The sequence below is a fragment of the Quercus robur genome, chromosome 8 (assembly GCF_932294415.1).
Source record: "Quercus robur chromosome 8, dhQueRobu3.1, whole genome shotgun sequence".
Taxonomy (NCBI): Eukaryota; Viridiplantae; Streptophyta; class Magnoliopsida; order Fagales; family Fagaceae; genus Quercus; species Quercus robur.
Window position 1 is genome coordinate 4,948,118 of NC_065541.1, and position 14,956 is coordinate 4,963,073.

Sequence of the window (14,956 nt, forward strand, 5' to 3'; positions counted from 1 at the left end):
CACTTTCAAATTTGAAATGGAAATATATTTCATTATTCAGATCAATTAATATTATTAATTTGAATAATGAAATATATATTCATTTCAAATTAATAAACTTATTTGGGTGAGATTAAGTTATTTGGTCAAAAAAAAAAAAAGATGGTGGGCATTGGTCTTTATTTAGCAAAATGCATTAATGACCTTTGGGACTTAGTATTATTATTATTATTATTTTATTTATTTATTTTTTTTGGGATAAGACGGGCCTTGGTTATTAGAGCCTAGATACCTTCTGAGTTCTGAAGTCTAAGGCAAGGAAATTGTTCAAGGTTAATGGGTCGCACACTCGCACTCATGGATGAGCCACAAACAAGGACAGCCCCTTTTTCGTAAGGGATATTAAATGGACTCTTTACTGAACTTTTGGGCTGGCTCTCTGGGGTTTAGATCAGCCATAGAGAGTGTATGTTGCGTTCCCACTAAGCATTGGCATATTATTGAATATTCCTTTTTTTTTTTTTTTTTTTTAAGTCTACTGTTGAATATTCTACAATTATTGAAAGATGAAAGATTCCACAACACTTTCTCAAGAATAAACAATTGAAAGGCAGAGGAGAAAAGAAAATGAATGGTGCCTTTAATTAGTGGGTAAATTTAAAAGTAGAAAAGATTAGCAGGTCTAGGCCATTTTTGTTTTGTCCACTAAGCTAGGGGCAATACTTTTGATCATTGTTTACAGATTGCTATTGACGGAACAGTTTTAAGTGTGATGGTTCCAAGTTGGAGAATGACGTGGAGAGAGAGAGAGAGAGAGATGCTTAAAAATAGGAATATCCATGTTGATGAGAAGATTAGTAATAGTTATTTGGGGTGATTTGATCATATTTAGAAGAAAGCAATTAATACAACAAAAAAAGTGAGTTATTTAAGTCAAAGGAACAAAAAATGGTAAGAGAAGACCAAAAATTATATTAATAAAAGCAATTAAAAAAAAAGACATATCAATTAAAGAAGTAATAAAAACTATAATTTTGGATGGAAGAGAATGAAAGAGCAAAATTGAAAATACATGATTCCTTAACTAATTTGTTAAGAATTCATTACTTACTTTTAACAATATTTAGGACTAAAATTTTATGGTCTTTGTTTGGTTGGGGGAAGGTGTTTAACTATACAAAATGAAGGATTAGGAGCCTTCTAGTAAGGGAAGAATAATCTCCGTGGGTAGTTAGGGAAGAAAAAACGGAAAGAGCATCAAGATCATAATTTGATTGTTGTCATTATTAGATTAAAGGATCACCAACTGACACAGTGGAGGAACTTTATGAAAAAATCTACTAATGTAAGATTTGGTTTAGATTAAGAATTTGGCAGGAGGAGAACATGGTGTTAAAAGTCTGCGGCAGGTTTAATTATTGAACAAGGTTGAACTTGTTCCCGACCTGTTTAATTAACTTATAAATTTTTACTTGTCAGTGAACTACAAATAATAATTTGATATCATCATCGTAACAAGCTTGTTAAGCAACCATTTTTCCTTCTTTCTATTATCTCGGATAATTATTTTAAGACAGCCTCATCAGTTCCTCGAAAAAGAAGTCTTATTAAATTGGAGCATTTGAATCTTTATTTTAGATGCCTTTTCACAGAAAAGTATACTGTAATTAGAATCCAATTGAAACTTCCTTAACATCCACTGATGTAAATTATGTTCGAAACTTCATACCGACATTAATCATTTGAATTTCTTTGGCTGGATTCCAAATGTCATAAGCAGAGCGTTGGATTCCATATGAAATGGAAGCAAAAGCCATGAGCAGAGCCCACCCAATGAATAAAGCAAAACCAATTATGCAGTCAATCTTGGCGTGTTTCTGTTTGTATAATTTCAACCTACTATTTGTGAGCTTTAATAAAGCTGTCAAGCTTTATGTCATTTCTGTTAACTGTTGGAACCTGACTTCTGAAACCTCGTGAAGTAAAATTGATTTAGATCACCAATTGTTCTTGTCCATAGCTGCCGACAATGTGAAAGAGCTCCCACTAACATTAAAAAAAAAATATATATATATATATATATATATATTCTACTATGAGTATGAAAGATAAAAGGTTTCACACTTTCTCGAGGGAAAAAAAAAAAAATTGAGAAAAAGAGTAGTAAAAAGCTGTAGGTGCATTTTTTGTCTCCCCCTACGGTAGAAAGAAAGAAAGAGGCCATCTTTTCAAGCACCAAAGCCAGAAGAATTAATATTGACTGAGAAGTTACGGACTGCTGTTCATTTTCCCCAAAGCAATGTTTCAGTCTGGAATCTAGATCTTTTCTTTTTTTTCTTTTTTTTCTCCCTTCATCATCTTTCTCCATAGACGTGATCTCTTCTAAAGCAAATTACATTCTATTTCTAGTCTGATCATTCAAGAACTCCATTAAGTGAATTTAATTTTGAAATTGAGTAATTATCATATATATATATATATATCATAAATATCTATTCATATGAGATATTGCATAAGAAAACTAAAGAATCTAGACTTAATTAATATAAATTTTTTTAAAAAAATTAAAAATAGATAATTTAATTATTTATTTAATAATATTCTTACAAAACTTTTTAATAAGTTAAAAATATATATAAGAATAATTATTAATAATATTCAAATTATATATGTAAGTAGGGTTTAGTTAATTTATGTCCTAAGGACACACATTAATAATTTATTTACTTACTTTTTCATTTTTTCATAAAAAGTTTCCTAATAGTATATTAACATATGTCCTTAAGACATACCGTAGTAAAACCCATGTAAGAATTATATTATGCATCTTAATGACTTAATGTATATCTTATGAGTATATCCATACATATGCTTAGATTACAAGCTAGTAGATATAAAAGGATCACTAACTGATAAGGTAAAGGAAGTTTATGAAATCTACTTATGTAAGATTGATTTTAATTAAATTTAAATGGACAAGTGGAGAACCTAGTTTTAAGCACAGTTGACACTTATTTGGCAAAAAAAATGCTATATCCACTATATTTATTTTAACAAATCCTAATTAGCAATTTTATTATTGGTAGAATTCGTACTAGTATTAATATTTGTATTAGTATCTACCCTATTAGGACGTCCACTCACAGCTGCTTATTGGTTTTGTCCACATATGCCAACAATGTGAAAGCGTTACATTCCACTATGGCCGATTTAGATAAAACGTTTCAATAAAAAATTTGAAAGAAAGACTAGGAAAAAGCAGGTCAATTTTTTTGTCTCCCACTATAGTAGAAAGGAAAAAAAAAAAAAAAAAAATCATCCACTAAGCCAGAGGGAATTCTTAACGTCAATTATTTGTAGTCTTTTTAAAACTAGGGAAGTCAATAGAGCAATCTACAGAGAAATTACAGATTGCTATTCCTTTTCCCCAAAGCAATGGTTCAATCTTTCTCTTAGCTTTTTTTCATTTTCTCCTTTCATCATCTTTAGCCATAGAAGTGATTTCTTGTCAGGTAAAATACATCTATAGGACTCTTTTTCTAAGCTATGAGCATACAAAAATAACTTCAATAAGTGAATTTTGTAATGTAAGAAGTCAATCACTTTTGCAAAATTAGCTTAGATATGTACATCTATTTTATGTGGGGAATAACTATCATACATTTATGTTCAGGTTGAAGTTGCAGCTTTGTCTATTTAAGAAGAAAAAGAGGTGCAATTTAAAGAAGTAGAGGTGCAATTTAAAGACCAGGTACTCATGTTTTTGATGCCTTTTATTGGAACTGGAACTACCTGAAATGAGTTTATTCTGTTTTATTTGTTTTTTAGCATGGGAATTGAACCCATTTTGTCACTAATTTTCTTGAATTGTTAGTAAAGAACTTAAGCTGGAATTGCATAATTTCTTATAATAATCTGAATTAAAAATGATCAAAAACACCATGACAATGGATTTTTCTTCTTTTACATCTTTTGGCTTATTGTAGGGGTGTCCAACAGAAACCGAGACCCGACCCACCTGCCCAATTCATCCGATCCGGCCCGAGAACCGATCGACCCGATGTCGGTGACGGTCGGCGGCAGGTCTCCGCCTCCAGAACCTAAAAACGGCGGGTCGATTGGCGGGTTTTCTCCCCAAAACCCGAAGAAACCCGACCGAACCGAGATATGACCAAGTCTCAGTCTCACGATCTGCTCTTCGCCGATGTCTACCCTCCGCCGATGCTGCTCGTCGTCGATCTCGGCCTCTCCATCGTCGATCTCTGCCTCTTCGTCGTTGATTTGTGCTCTTCGTCGTCGATGTTCGCTCTTCGTCCCCAACAACCCTATCTCGCCTTCGCCTCCATCTCTCAGATTCATCTTCGCCTCTTTGAAATTTTCATCTCTTAGGTTCGGTTATCTATGAAATTGCTGTCTATTGTTGTTTTTGTTCTTTGGATTTGTGGATCTGTTCTTTGGGTTTGTAGATCTTCTCTTTGGGTTTGTAGATCTGTTGATTTTGTTCTTCAAGAATCGAAGTTCAGTGTTTGATCTCTGTATTTCAGTCGAAATCAAAGCCGACCGCCTCCCACCCGAGCCCGATCCAACTCGACCTGTGGCTTTTGGCGGTCGGCAGCGGGTCTGGAACTTCTCCACCCGTTCAGATCGAGTCGGTTGCAGGTTGGGCACAAACCTGACCTGGACCGACCCGTGGATAGCCCTAGCTTATTGTATCATTAATTGTTACCTTCGAAATTCTTCCTTACTCAATTTAGTGGGAACCTTAGGATAGAATCACTTGTGATGGGCAAGGTTACAGGTAAGCTCTACCGTTGAAAGTATCAAAGAGATTGTGTTTAGAAAATTTCCAAACCAGCGAGTTAGTAACTAATTCTAAGACAACTCTTTAAGTGAGACTAAAATTGAAAAATTCAAGCAAATAATAATCCCTAGAAGCTTTGAAACTTTGGTTCACCTAAAAACGGCTGTAAGGGGTATTATCTTCATGCAAAAGCTTAAAGAATCATTGATGCATGTTAGAAAATGCCAAACCAATGATATAAAGGTAACTTTTTTTACATTGAGCACTCACAAAAGGTAGTACTATATTAATATATTGGTATTTTTTACTCCTCAAACACTAAAAAGCATACTCCAGCAGTGGAGCTAAATCTATTTTTTTATAGCTCCATTCTATAGATAGATATATACTGTTTATGAGAGTTAAAAAAAATTATTTTATTAAATTTCTCTCTCCTCTTTCATTTAAAAAATATTTTCTCTTTCTTTCTTTTTCTCTCTCCGTCTTCTCTTCTTTCTTCCTTTTTCCTTCTTAATTTTTTTTTCTCTCCCTCATCTACTTTCTGCTTCGCTGATCTGTTCTAGATCTTCATCTTCATCTTCATAGTCAATCTGTTCTGGGTTCATCTTCGATCTGTTTTGGGTTCATCTTCATCGCCGTCCCACGCTGCCGACCCATCTCACCCAGTCCTTCATCTCACCACCGACCCACTCACTTGGCTTCTTCGGTATCCATCATGCTTGGCTTCTCTAGTATCCCAATCCACGCCGATCCACTCGCCAGCATGACCCTCGATGGGTCCCATGTACTTTACCGTTCCGATTCTTCTTGGATCGTTCGCTGAGTAGACTTGCTAGCCCACTCGAAACTCTGGGCTCAACTCGGCCGAGTCGTCCTGCATTTTCTTCTTCTTCTTTCTTCTCAAGTGAAAGCTCTTAACTGAACATTTATTTAATATTTGTTTTATTATTATTTTTTTTCTTGCTGTGAACTGGTGATGGTGGTGGTGGCTGTGGCTGATGGTAGAGGTGGTTGTGGTCGGTGCTGTGGATATTTTTTGGGTAGGAGGATATATTATTTCATTGTAAGAGATATATTATTTTATTGTGTTAAAAGTTAAAATAGATCCACTGCTACAGCATGTGTGTAGGTAAAATAGATAAAGTAACTTTTGGTAGAGTTAAAAAGCTAAATTTTTAGCTTTACTGCTATGGATGCTCTTAGAGCATTAATATTGATGGTGTTAAAAAGTCATATTGCTATTTTTAGCACCACCCATACCAAAAATCATGCTGCAATGGTGGAGGAAAAGCCAAAAAATTTGGTTGTTGAGCTACAGTGCACAACTAAATATGGCTGTGCACTGTAGCTAAGAAGGTAAAAAAAAATTATATATATTATTAAAAGTTATATTATTTTATTGTGTTGGTGGTGATGGTTGTTGTGTATTGTAGTAGATATATATATATATATATATATTTTTTTTTTTTTATATTATTTTATTGTGTTGAAGGCTTAAATAAAACTACTGATGTTGGGGTGTTTTGTAAAATGAAATGGTGAAATAGATTAAATAGTTTTTCGTGATGTTAAATTGCTAAATTTATGGCCACAATTTGTAGATTTTATTGAACACATATGCGATACTAATCTACCACAGTATGAGACACAAAAGAGATGGATGACACGTAATTGGAGATATGAAAGAAAACTTACCAAAACCGAATGACATATGTCAGAAGTAGACTGCGTTTTGCTAGAATGCAAGATTCGTCTTCTTTTATTAATAGTAAAAAATTGGCCACCGAGCCCTAGCAGTCCGGCTTCCGCAATCTTAAGTGACCTTCTATCTAAGAAAAATCTAACTAATCCCATCAAGTTTTGGATTAAACCGTAAAGGTATATTTCAAAGATAATGTTACAATAAAAACTCAAATTAAGAAGGATGACCATTTCCTAGTTGGGAACTAATCATCTTAGAACATAGTGAATAATACAGAACTACAGCGTATCACTGCTCTTGTAGCAAAAGAGTTGTTGATGGAAGTTCTCAAGTCCCTAAAGTTAAAAGCACCTAGCCAAGGGTCTTCATTCCTAATCGAAAGAAGAAAAGCACTGCCAATGAGTTCTAATCCAATGGTGCGCATGTAAATTTACTAATCAAAGAGAGGGAAGAAATGAAAAACCTCATTACTCAATTGTCATAAAACCATTGCCTTCCAATAGTCAAACATTAAAAATTCTCAACTTCTGCACATTCCATCTTCAACTAAAAAAAAATCCATGTAGTTGTGTGAAAAGTATAGCAAGCAATAAAAATCAATTCCTGACAAAAAAGCAAAATAAAATTTAAGCAATGACAAAAAAACAAATAAAATTTATTGAGTAAATTAAGAGTTTCAATATTGATGAAATTAGCAATGGGAAAAGGAAACATAAAAGAAATTATGAAAAATCTTAAATTAGGTATCATGTAGATTTGCATCTGGAATCAAATTATCCAAAAAAGTAGACTTATATTTCAAAATGTTATACAATAAATATACAAAAGAAAATTACGTTCCCTGCCATTGCTTGTGATATGAAAAAAAAAATATATATATATATATATATATAACTATTATAAAATTCATATATAATAGAATTAAAAGAATTCCCAAAAAAAGAAAAAGAAAAAAAGAGAGGGAAGTAGAGGTCATACAGTAGCTAGAGTCATATATAAATAGGAACAGTTTTTGTCCTGCACCCTTACACATGACTAATCCCATCAAGCTTTGGACTAAATTGTAAAGGTGTGTACTTCAAAGATAATTTTACAATAAAAACTCAAATTAAGAAGAATGCTCATTTTCTTGTTGAGAACTAATCATCTTAAAACAAAGTGAACTGCTCTTGTTGCAAAAGAGTTGTACATAAAGATTAAAAAAAAAAACCTATGTAGTTATGTGAAAAGCACAACAAGCAATAAAAATATATAATTGAATTCCTAAAGGTGTAAATTAATCCAATTTTTGCCTCCAATCTTGTATGAATTTTCCAATGAACAAACTGCCAAGTGCCTATGTACCAAACATAACACTCATATCTCTGTGTTTCCAAAAGATCACTCAGAACGTATCAATGGAAAAGGTTGTCTTTTTTATTTCAATGCTATAATATGAGAAACCCCTTACAATTTTTTGAGATAATTATCAAATAAAAAAAACAAATATCTCAGACCCATAAATAAAAACCAGTCACATAATTAAACAACAAATTCAGAGTCATACATACAGCTTTACTTTTTTATTACAAAACACCCTGATACATTACTTACCAGACAAATAACAAAACATAAACAATGAATAAAGATGAAAATCTTCGAGCACAAAGAACAACATTTTCAAATTCAAAACATTTTGATAATAATGCTTTTGAAGCCCATACATAGAACTACGAAATGAATGGAACTTGGAAGGTTGGTTTTATTTTATTTAATTGGGCCCTGGACCTAGTAAGTGGGCTAAATTTCAAGTTGGGTTGGGCTATGGAGTGAGAGTAAAATGTCTCATCTTGAGCTCAATTTTGTCCAGACCTTATACGGATTTATTGTTGGCATTCTCTAGGTTTTATTTTTTATTTTTTTTTATATAAAAAAATGGTAAAAGAGAGCAACCATGTGACTTCCTTACTTGGGTATTACCATAGTTGTTATCTCAACCCAGGAGATCACTAATGGACATTGAGGATTGAGCTAGGGGCTTGGGCCATGGGTTTTGTTGGCGTTCTATAGTTGTTGGCACTAGGCATATGATATGTTCATTTACTATCATACCACTCTCATTTAACCTAGGGAGTGAGTGTTCATTGACCCCCTGCCCTGGTGGGCCTATGGTAGTTATAGCTCATTTAACCCAGCCAATAGAATATTACCATAGTGGCTACTGGCTACGGTCGCCTCCAATTAGGATGCAACATTATTAATTGATGTTGGTGTACCAAAAGATTGTACGAGATGGTATTCACATGGGTTTGATTTGGACAGATAACCACCAGCACACATTATATAGAAATGGTATTCACATGGGTTCCCTTTTTTTAATCATCTCAAATATCTATCATTATCATTTGATGTTTGTGGAGCAAAAGAGTGTATATGATTAATAAGAGGTTTAAAGAATTTTTTAGTTAAAAAAATGTTTAAAGAATTCAAAGAACTTGATAAAAATATAATTTTGGAAGGTAATGAGCTGCACATATTAGTTAAAACTCATAATGTCAGCAAGTCGAACACTTTTATTAGAATTGAAATTCATAGCAACGATTGCGAAAAAGAGAAGTCCATAGCACGGTAGATGTGGGTGTGACCAAGAAGTGGATAGCATAGCATTAAACCCTGATAGCACACGTAGTCATGATTTGAGAAGGAAAGCATGATTTTTTATACCAAACTCCCAACTAAAATTAATAAATGGGAAGGAGAAAATGAGCTCTCTTCAGTGAATGTCTGTTTGGAAATAGTTTATTTAGTTGAATATGAAAATATTTTGCTGAAAGGGTAGAAATTAGGTTAAAAAATAAGCTAAATGGGACTTATAAATAGTATCAAAAAGTGTAGTGAAACTCATAAATGATAGCAAAAATAAACTAAAAATGTAGATATACTGAATTTTTCAGCTCATCCCAAATAGAAGTGGAGAAAAAACTGATTTTATAGATATTTAGTTGGAGAGATAGAATTTTCTTTTCTTCCTAAGTGGACATATTCTTTTGTTTTGCTCTTCTTCCTTTGTTTATTTATTTATTTATTTTTGGTTTAACAAAATCTGACTTCTTTCTTTTCTAGGCTGATTTTTTATTTTTTAATAAATTTGAGTGATTGTCTTCTTTTTTTTTTTTTTTTTTTTTAATTAAAGGCTTATAAGTAAATTTATACAAACTCAATTTTCTCATCTTTCCATGTTTCCACCCCAACCAAACACAAATTAGAGAAATTAAAATTTCTTCTATCATCCTACTTTTCCATTCCTTCCCCATTTTCCATCCTCCCAATTCTCCATCTCACCAAACAAACAAACCCTAAGCTTTCTTTAGGAGGAAAGTATACCAACTCTCAACTAAATAATAAGTAGGAAGGAGAAAATGAGCTTTCTACAATGAATGACACTAATTGCTTATATTAAGTACATTATTTATATCTTCTCCCAAAAAAAAGAAAAAAAAGTACATTATTTATACCCTTTTTGAAATTAGAATTCAACAGAACAATTGACGAAGAAATTACAAATTGCTATACCGTTTCCCCAAAAGCAATGGCATAATCTAGCTCTTATCTTTTTTTCATTTTCTCCCTTCATCATCATCTTTAGCAATAGAAGTGATCTCTTCCTCTAAAGCAAAATACAACTATGGGACTCTGTTCCTAAGCCCCGAGGATCAAGAAAACTCCATTAAGTGAATTTTGTGATGTAAGATATCATGGTGTTTTGCAAGATTAGCTTAGACATTTACTTTATGTGGGGAATAATTATCATACGTTTAATGGTCAAGTTGAAGTTGCTACTTTGTCTACTTAGGCAGAAAGAGAAGTGAAATTTAAAGAGTAGGTACTCGTATCTTTCTGATGCCTTTTAATTATTGGGAATGCCCTGAAATTAGTTTATTCTGTTCTATTAGTTAGCATATGAAACGAGCCCATTTTGTTATTAATTTTTCTTGAATTGTTAGTAACGAACTTGAGCCAGAATTGAAGAATTTCTTACAATAACCTGATTTTAAAAAATTATTAAAAACAACATGACGATTAATTTTAATTCTTTTGCACCTTTGGGCTTATTGTATCATTAATTGTTACCTTCGAAATTCTTCCTTAGCCCTTACTCAATTTAGCAGAACCTTAGGATAGCATCACTCATAACGAGCAAAGTTAGATACATTTACCAAGCTTAGGTCCCTAATCAATAACACACTTCTCTACACATTTTCACCACCAGAATGAACTCAGATTTTTTTCTCGTGGTCTACTGCTATTCTTGTTTCTTTGTCACATCCTTGGCTTTTGTGGAGCTTCTTTTGTCATTATGCACTACAATTTTTTCTTGAATTGTTAGTAAAAAACTTAAGAAGGAATTGCAGAATTTCTTATAGTAATCTGATTTAAAAATTATTAGAAACACCATGATGATGAATTTTTCATCTCTTGCATCTTTTGGCTTATTGTATTATTAATTGTTATATTCAAAATTCTTACTCAATTTAGCAGGCACCTTAGGATAGAATAATTTGCAATGGGCAAGGTTAGATACTAATTTCTCCCAGCTTGCTGTTATTTTTAATGGACAAATATATAAAAAATATATATTCCCTGCAAAGTGTAAACAATCAAACTCAGGTCCCTCCTCAATAACACACTTCTCTACACATTTTCACCTCCAAAATGAACTCCCAAATAAGTGGTTTCATCTATTAAAATCACTGAGAAAATCCTAAGATAGGGATGACAAAGATCTATTAAGTGAGCCACCCCCAAAAACCCAGGAACCTAGTACACAGAGAGAGAGAGAGAGAGAGAGAGAGAGAGAGAGAGAGAGAGAGAGAGAGAGAGAGAGAGAGAGAGAGAGAGAGAGAGAACAATTTTTTAAAAAATAATAATAATAATCCTTCATGGAATTAACATAATAACCCCATAAAGCATTAACAGAACAAACAAATAGAGAGAGATTTACCTTCTTTAAAACATCGCTTTTGTTGGCCAGGCATCACCCGTGGCTCTGTGCATAGAGAGCCCTAAAAACCTGGAATTTGTTAGAACTTAAAACTCACCTCAACAAGAAAACAAACCCCAATATATGAAAGGATGAGAAAAATGTAAGAAACGAAATTTTGGGTTCGTTTTTCTCATTAACCAAACAGGAATGAGAGGATGATATTTTATTTTTAAATATTTATTATCTTATTGGGCTATTGACCTCGTAAAGGATGAGATTGTTCATTGATTTTTCAAATAGATGGTTATATATTGCTTGATGTTTCTGGAGCAAAATATTGCACAAGATTAATTAGAGATTCAAATAATTCTAAATAACTTATTAGAGCATCAGCAGTGGGGCTTGTATATGCCAAATGTTAGGAACATTTGGCATTTAAGCCCCAAAACTACTCAACAATGGGAAGGCTATATGCAATATGCCATTCTTAAATTTGGGATTTAGCTACAGTACCATCTCAAATGTAAGATGGTACTGTAGCTGAATGGTATAAAAAAAAAAATTTTTTAATACTCTCAAACCGTTTTAAAACCCGGTAATTTCTCTCTCCTCTCTCATTTTTTCTCTTTCTTTTCTCTCTCTTCCTTCTCTGTTTCTCATCCGCTCTCTCTCTCGCCATTTTGAAGCTTCTCTCTTGGAGCTCACGCCGAATCACCAAGCCAGATCGGAGCTCACGCCTGATCGAATTCATAGATCGGCGTGGTGGCGAGGCTGGTGGCGCGGTTGCGATGGGCGTGGTGGTTGGAAGTCAGCGCGGTGGAGCTCGGCATAGAGACCGATGTGGAGCTCGGCATAGAGACCGGCGTTTGGTGGTGTTGACATGGTGGCCGGTTTCTGGGTTTGGTGGCCGGCGTTTGGTTGGTTGAGTTGCTATGGGTTTGCTGGGTTTGGGTCGGATTTGGGTGGCGTTTGGGTGGTGTTTGGGTTGGCGTTGGGTGGTTGGATTTAGGTCCGGTGGTTGTGATTTTTTCCGATGGGTTGGGGGATTTGTTCCGATGGGTTTGATGGTGGGTTTCGGTGTTTGCTGGGTTTGTTTGGGCAGAGGGTGGGTCTCCACCTTTTTCCTTCTCTGGCAACTCTTTCTCTCTTTCATTTTTCCTTCTCCGCGTGGGTTGCTGTGTTTTTTTTTTTTTTTTTTTTTTGTTTTTTGGTGGTGTTGATGGGCGGAGAGGGTGGTGGTGGTGGTGTTGACTGTTTTTTGACCGTGGTTGCAAGGTTTGCTTTTGACTGTTTGGTGTGTGAGACAAATATATTGTGGGTTTTTTGTTTCTGTTTTGGTTTGAGTGTTAGGGGAAATTCTTGATATAAACGAAAATTTGTGTGAATTAATGTGAAAGTTGATTGATTTAGATTTGAGGGAATGAACCCAATTTTTGTGAATCGTTTGTGTGTGTGTGTGTGTGTGTGTGTTGGCTCGATTGATTTGGAAATGGAGTCCGATTTTTTTGAATCAGTGTGGATCGTGGCGGGTCGTGGTGGGTTGTGGTGGCTCTGGGGCTAAGGATCGGCGGGTTTGGAGTTTTGGGTTAATCTATGGGTTTGATTTTGATTTTAATTTTGTTAATCTATGGGTTTCTGGGTTTGGATGGTCATGAGTTTGTGGCTGGTGTTTCTGGGGTTTCAAGAAAACGAATAGATTGGGTATGTTCTTCGTGGTGGTGGTAGCAGCAGTTGGTTCTGGAGGTTATTTGGGTATTGGGTTTTTGTTTTTATTTGGGTTTTAGGATATATTATTTTATTGTGTAAAAATATTATTTTAATGAGTAGGATAGGAAAATAAAAGTTGGGATGTTGGGTGTATTGAAAAATGATATGGTATAAGTAATAAAGTAGTTTTTTGAGATGGTAAAATAAGATGAGATATGAGATCCGGATGTGACGCTCTTAACAGTTTGATTTTCGAAGTCAATCACCAACATAATGGTCCGAAAGGCAGCATAGCTATCAATAATTGCTAAAGAACAAATAATCATAGCAACAGTACCTGTGGGTGTGGCCAAGAAGTGTATAATTGGTGTGGCCCTCATGGCACTGGCAGCATAGCTAGCAATAATTGCTAAGAAAAAAGAGCACCTATGGCCCTGACAGCACACGGAAACATTATTCCAAAAGGAAGACTCGTATTGACTCTCTTGAAAGTTTCCATTTAGGCATTTATTTGACAGTGAAGAGTAAAATGGTTTTAACTCCTTAAAAGAATTATTTTTATTTTTGTTGGCTCTGAGTCTAAACCTAGTACATGGGGCTTAATCTCATGTTTAAGTTGGATTATGGGACCGAGTGTATAACGTAGCAAGTTGAGCTTGGATTAACGGTTAATCTAATCTAATAAAACCCAAACTTGAAAGGCTAAAGCAAAATGTTACCAATATCACTATCTGATATTAGGTTATAATTTGATTGTTTTCAATAATAATAGATATAAAAGGATCACTATCTGATACTGTAAAGGAACTTTATAAAATCTAACTATCTAAGATTAGTTATAATTAAATATAATTGGACAAGTGGAGAACATAGTTGTAGAAGTCCACAGAAAAGTGAAGACTCATTGGCAGAATTCATATTAGACTTATTGAGTAATATAGCACCACTGCTCTTACACTCCCAGCTACCAATTGGCTTTGTCCTTTACTGCCGACAATGTGAAAACGTTCCATTCCACTGTGACCGAAAGATAAAAACGTTTCACACACTTTCTTAAGTGTTAAAAAAAATAAAAAATAAAAAAAAATTTGAAAGGCAGAATGTAAAAGAGGGGCCATTTTTTCACACACTAAGCCAGAGGGAATACTTTAACATCATTATTTGTGGTCCTTTGGAAACTAGAATTCAACAGAGCTCGAGAGATACTACAGATTGTCATTCCTTTTGCCCAAAGCATTTGCACAATCTTTCTCTTATCTTTTTTTTCTTTTTCTCCTTTCATCATCTTTAGCCAAAGAAGTCATTTCTTGTAAAGCGAAATACATCTATGGGACTCTGTTTCTAAGCTTCGAGCATACAACAAAAATTCATTAGATGAATATTGTAATGTAAGATGTCATGCTCTTTTGCAAGATTAGCTTAGACGTGTACTTCTATTTTATGTGTGGAATAACTATCATACATTTATGTTCAGGTTGAAGTTGCTACTTTGTCTATTTAAGAAGAAAAAGAGGAGTAATCTAAAGATGTAGAACTACAATTTAAAGAGCAGGTACTCATGTTTCTGATTCCTTTTATTGGAAGTTTATTCTTTTTTATTTGTTCTTAGCATGGGAGTCGAGCCCATTTTGTTATTGATTTTCTTGAATTGTTAGTAAAGAACTTAAGCTGGAATTGCATAATTTCTTATAATAATTTGATTTAAAAATTAGCAAAAACACCATGACAATGGATTTTTCTTCTTTTATATCTTTTGGCTTATTTTATCATCTTATGATAGCATCACTTGTAATGGGAAAGGCTA

At 33.9% G+C, this 14,956-nt stretch overlaps 1 protein-coding gene across 18 annotated transcripts in view; it reads left to right on the top strand.

Annotated features, from left to right (window-relative positions):
* The window catches only part of LOC126694257 (disease resistance protein RPM1-like), a 214,486-nt gene that overhangs the window by 177,463 nt on the left and 22,067 nt on the right, over positions 1 to 14,956 (top strand). For 7 of the 18 annotated variants that reach the window (XM_050390377.1, XM_050390380.1, XM_050390384.1 and 4 more), the window contains 2 exons: positions 3,653 to 3,730; positions 14,627 to 14,704. The gene's annotated coding sequence lies outside the window, so the exon portion shown is untranslated. Of the gene's footprint in view, positions 1 to 3,280; positions 3,567 to 3,652; positions 3,731 to 14,248; positions 14,548 to 14,626; positions 14,705 to 14,956 lie in introns of those variants that run through there. The other 11 variants (XM_050390378.1, XM_050390381.1, XM_050390386.1 and 8 more) reach the window with 5 other exon arrangements.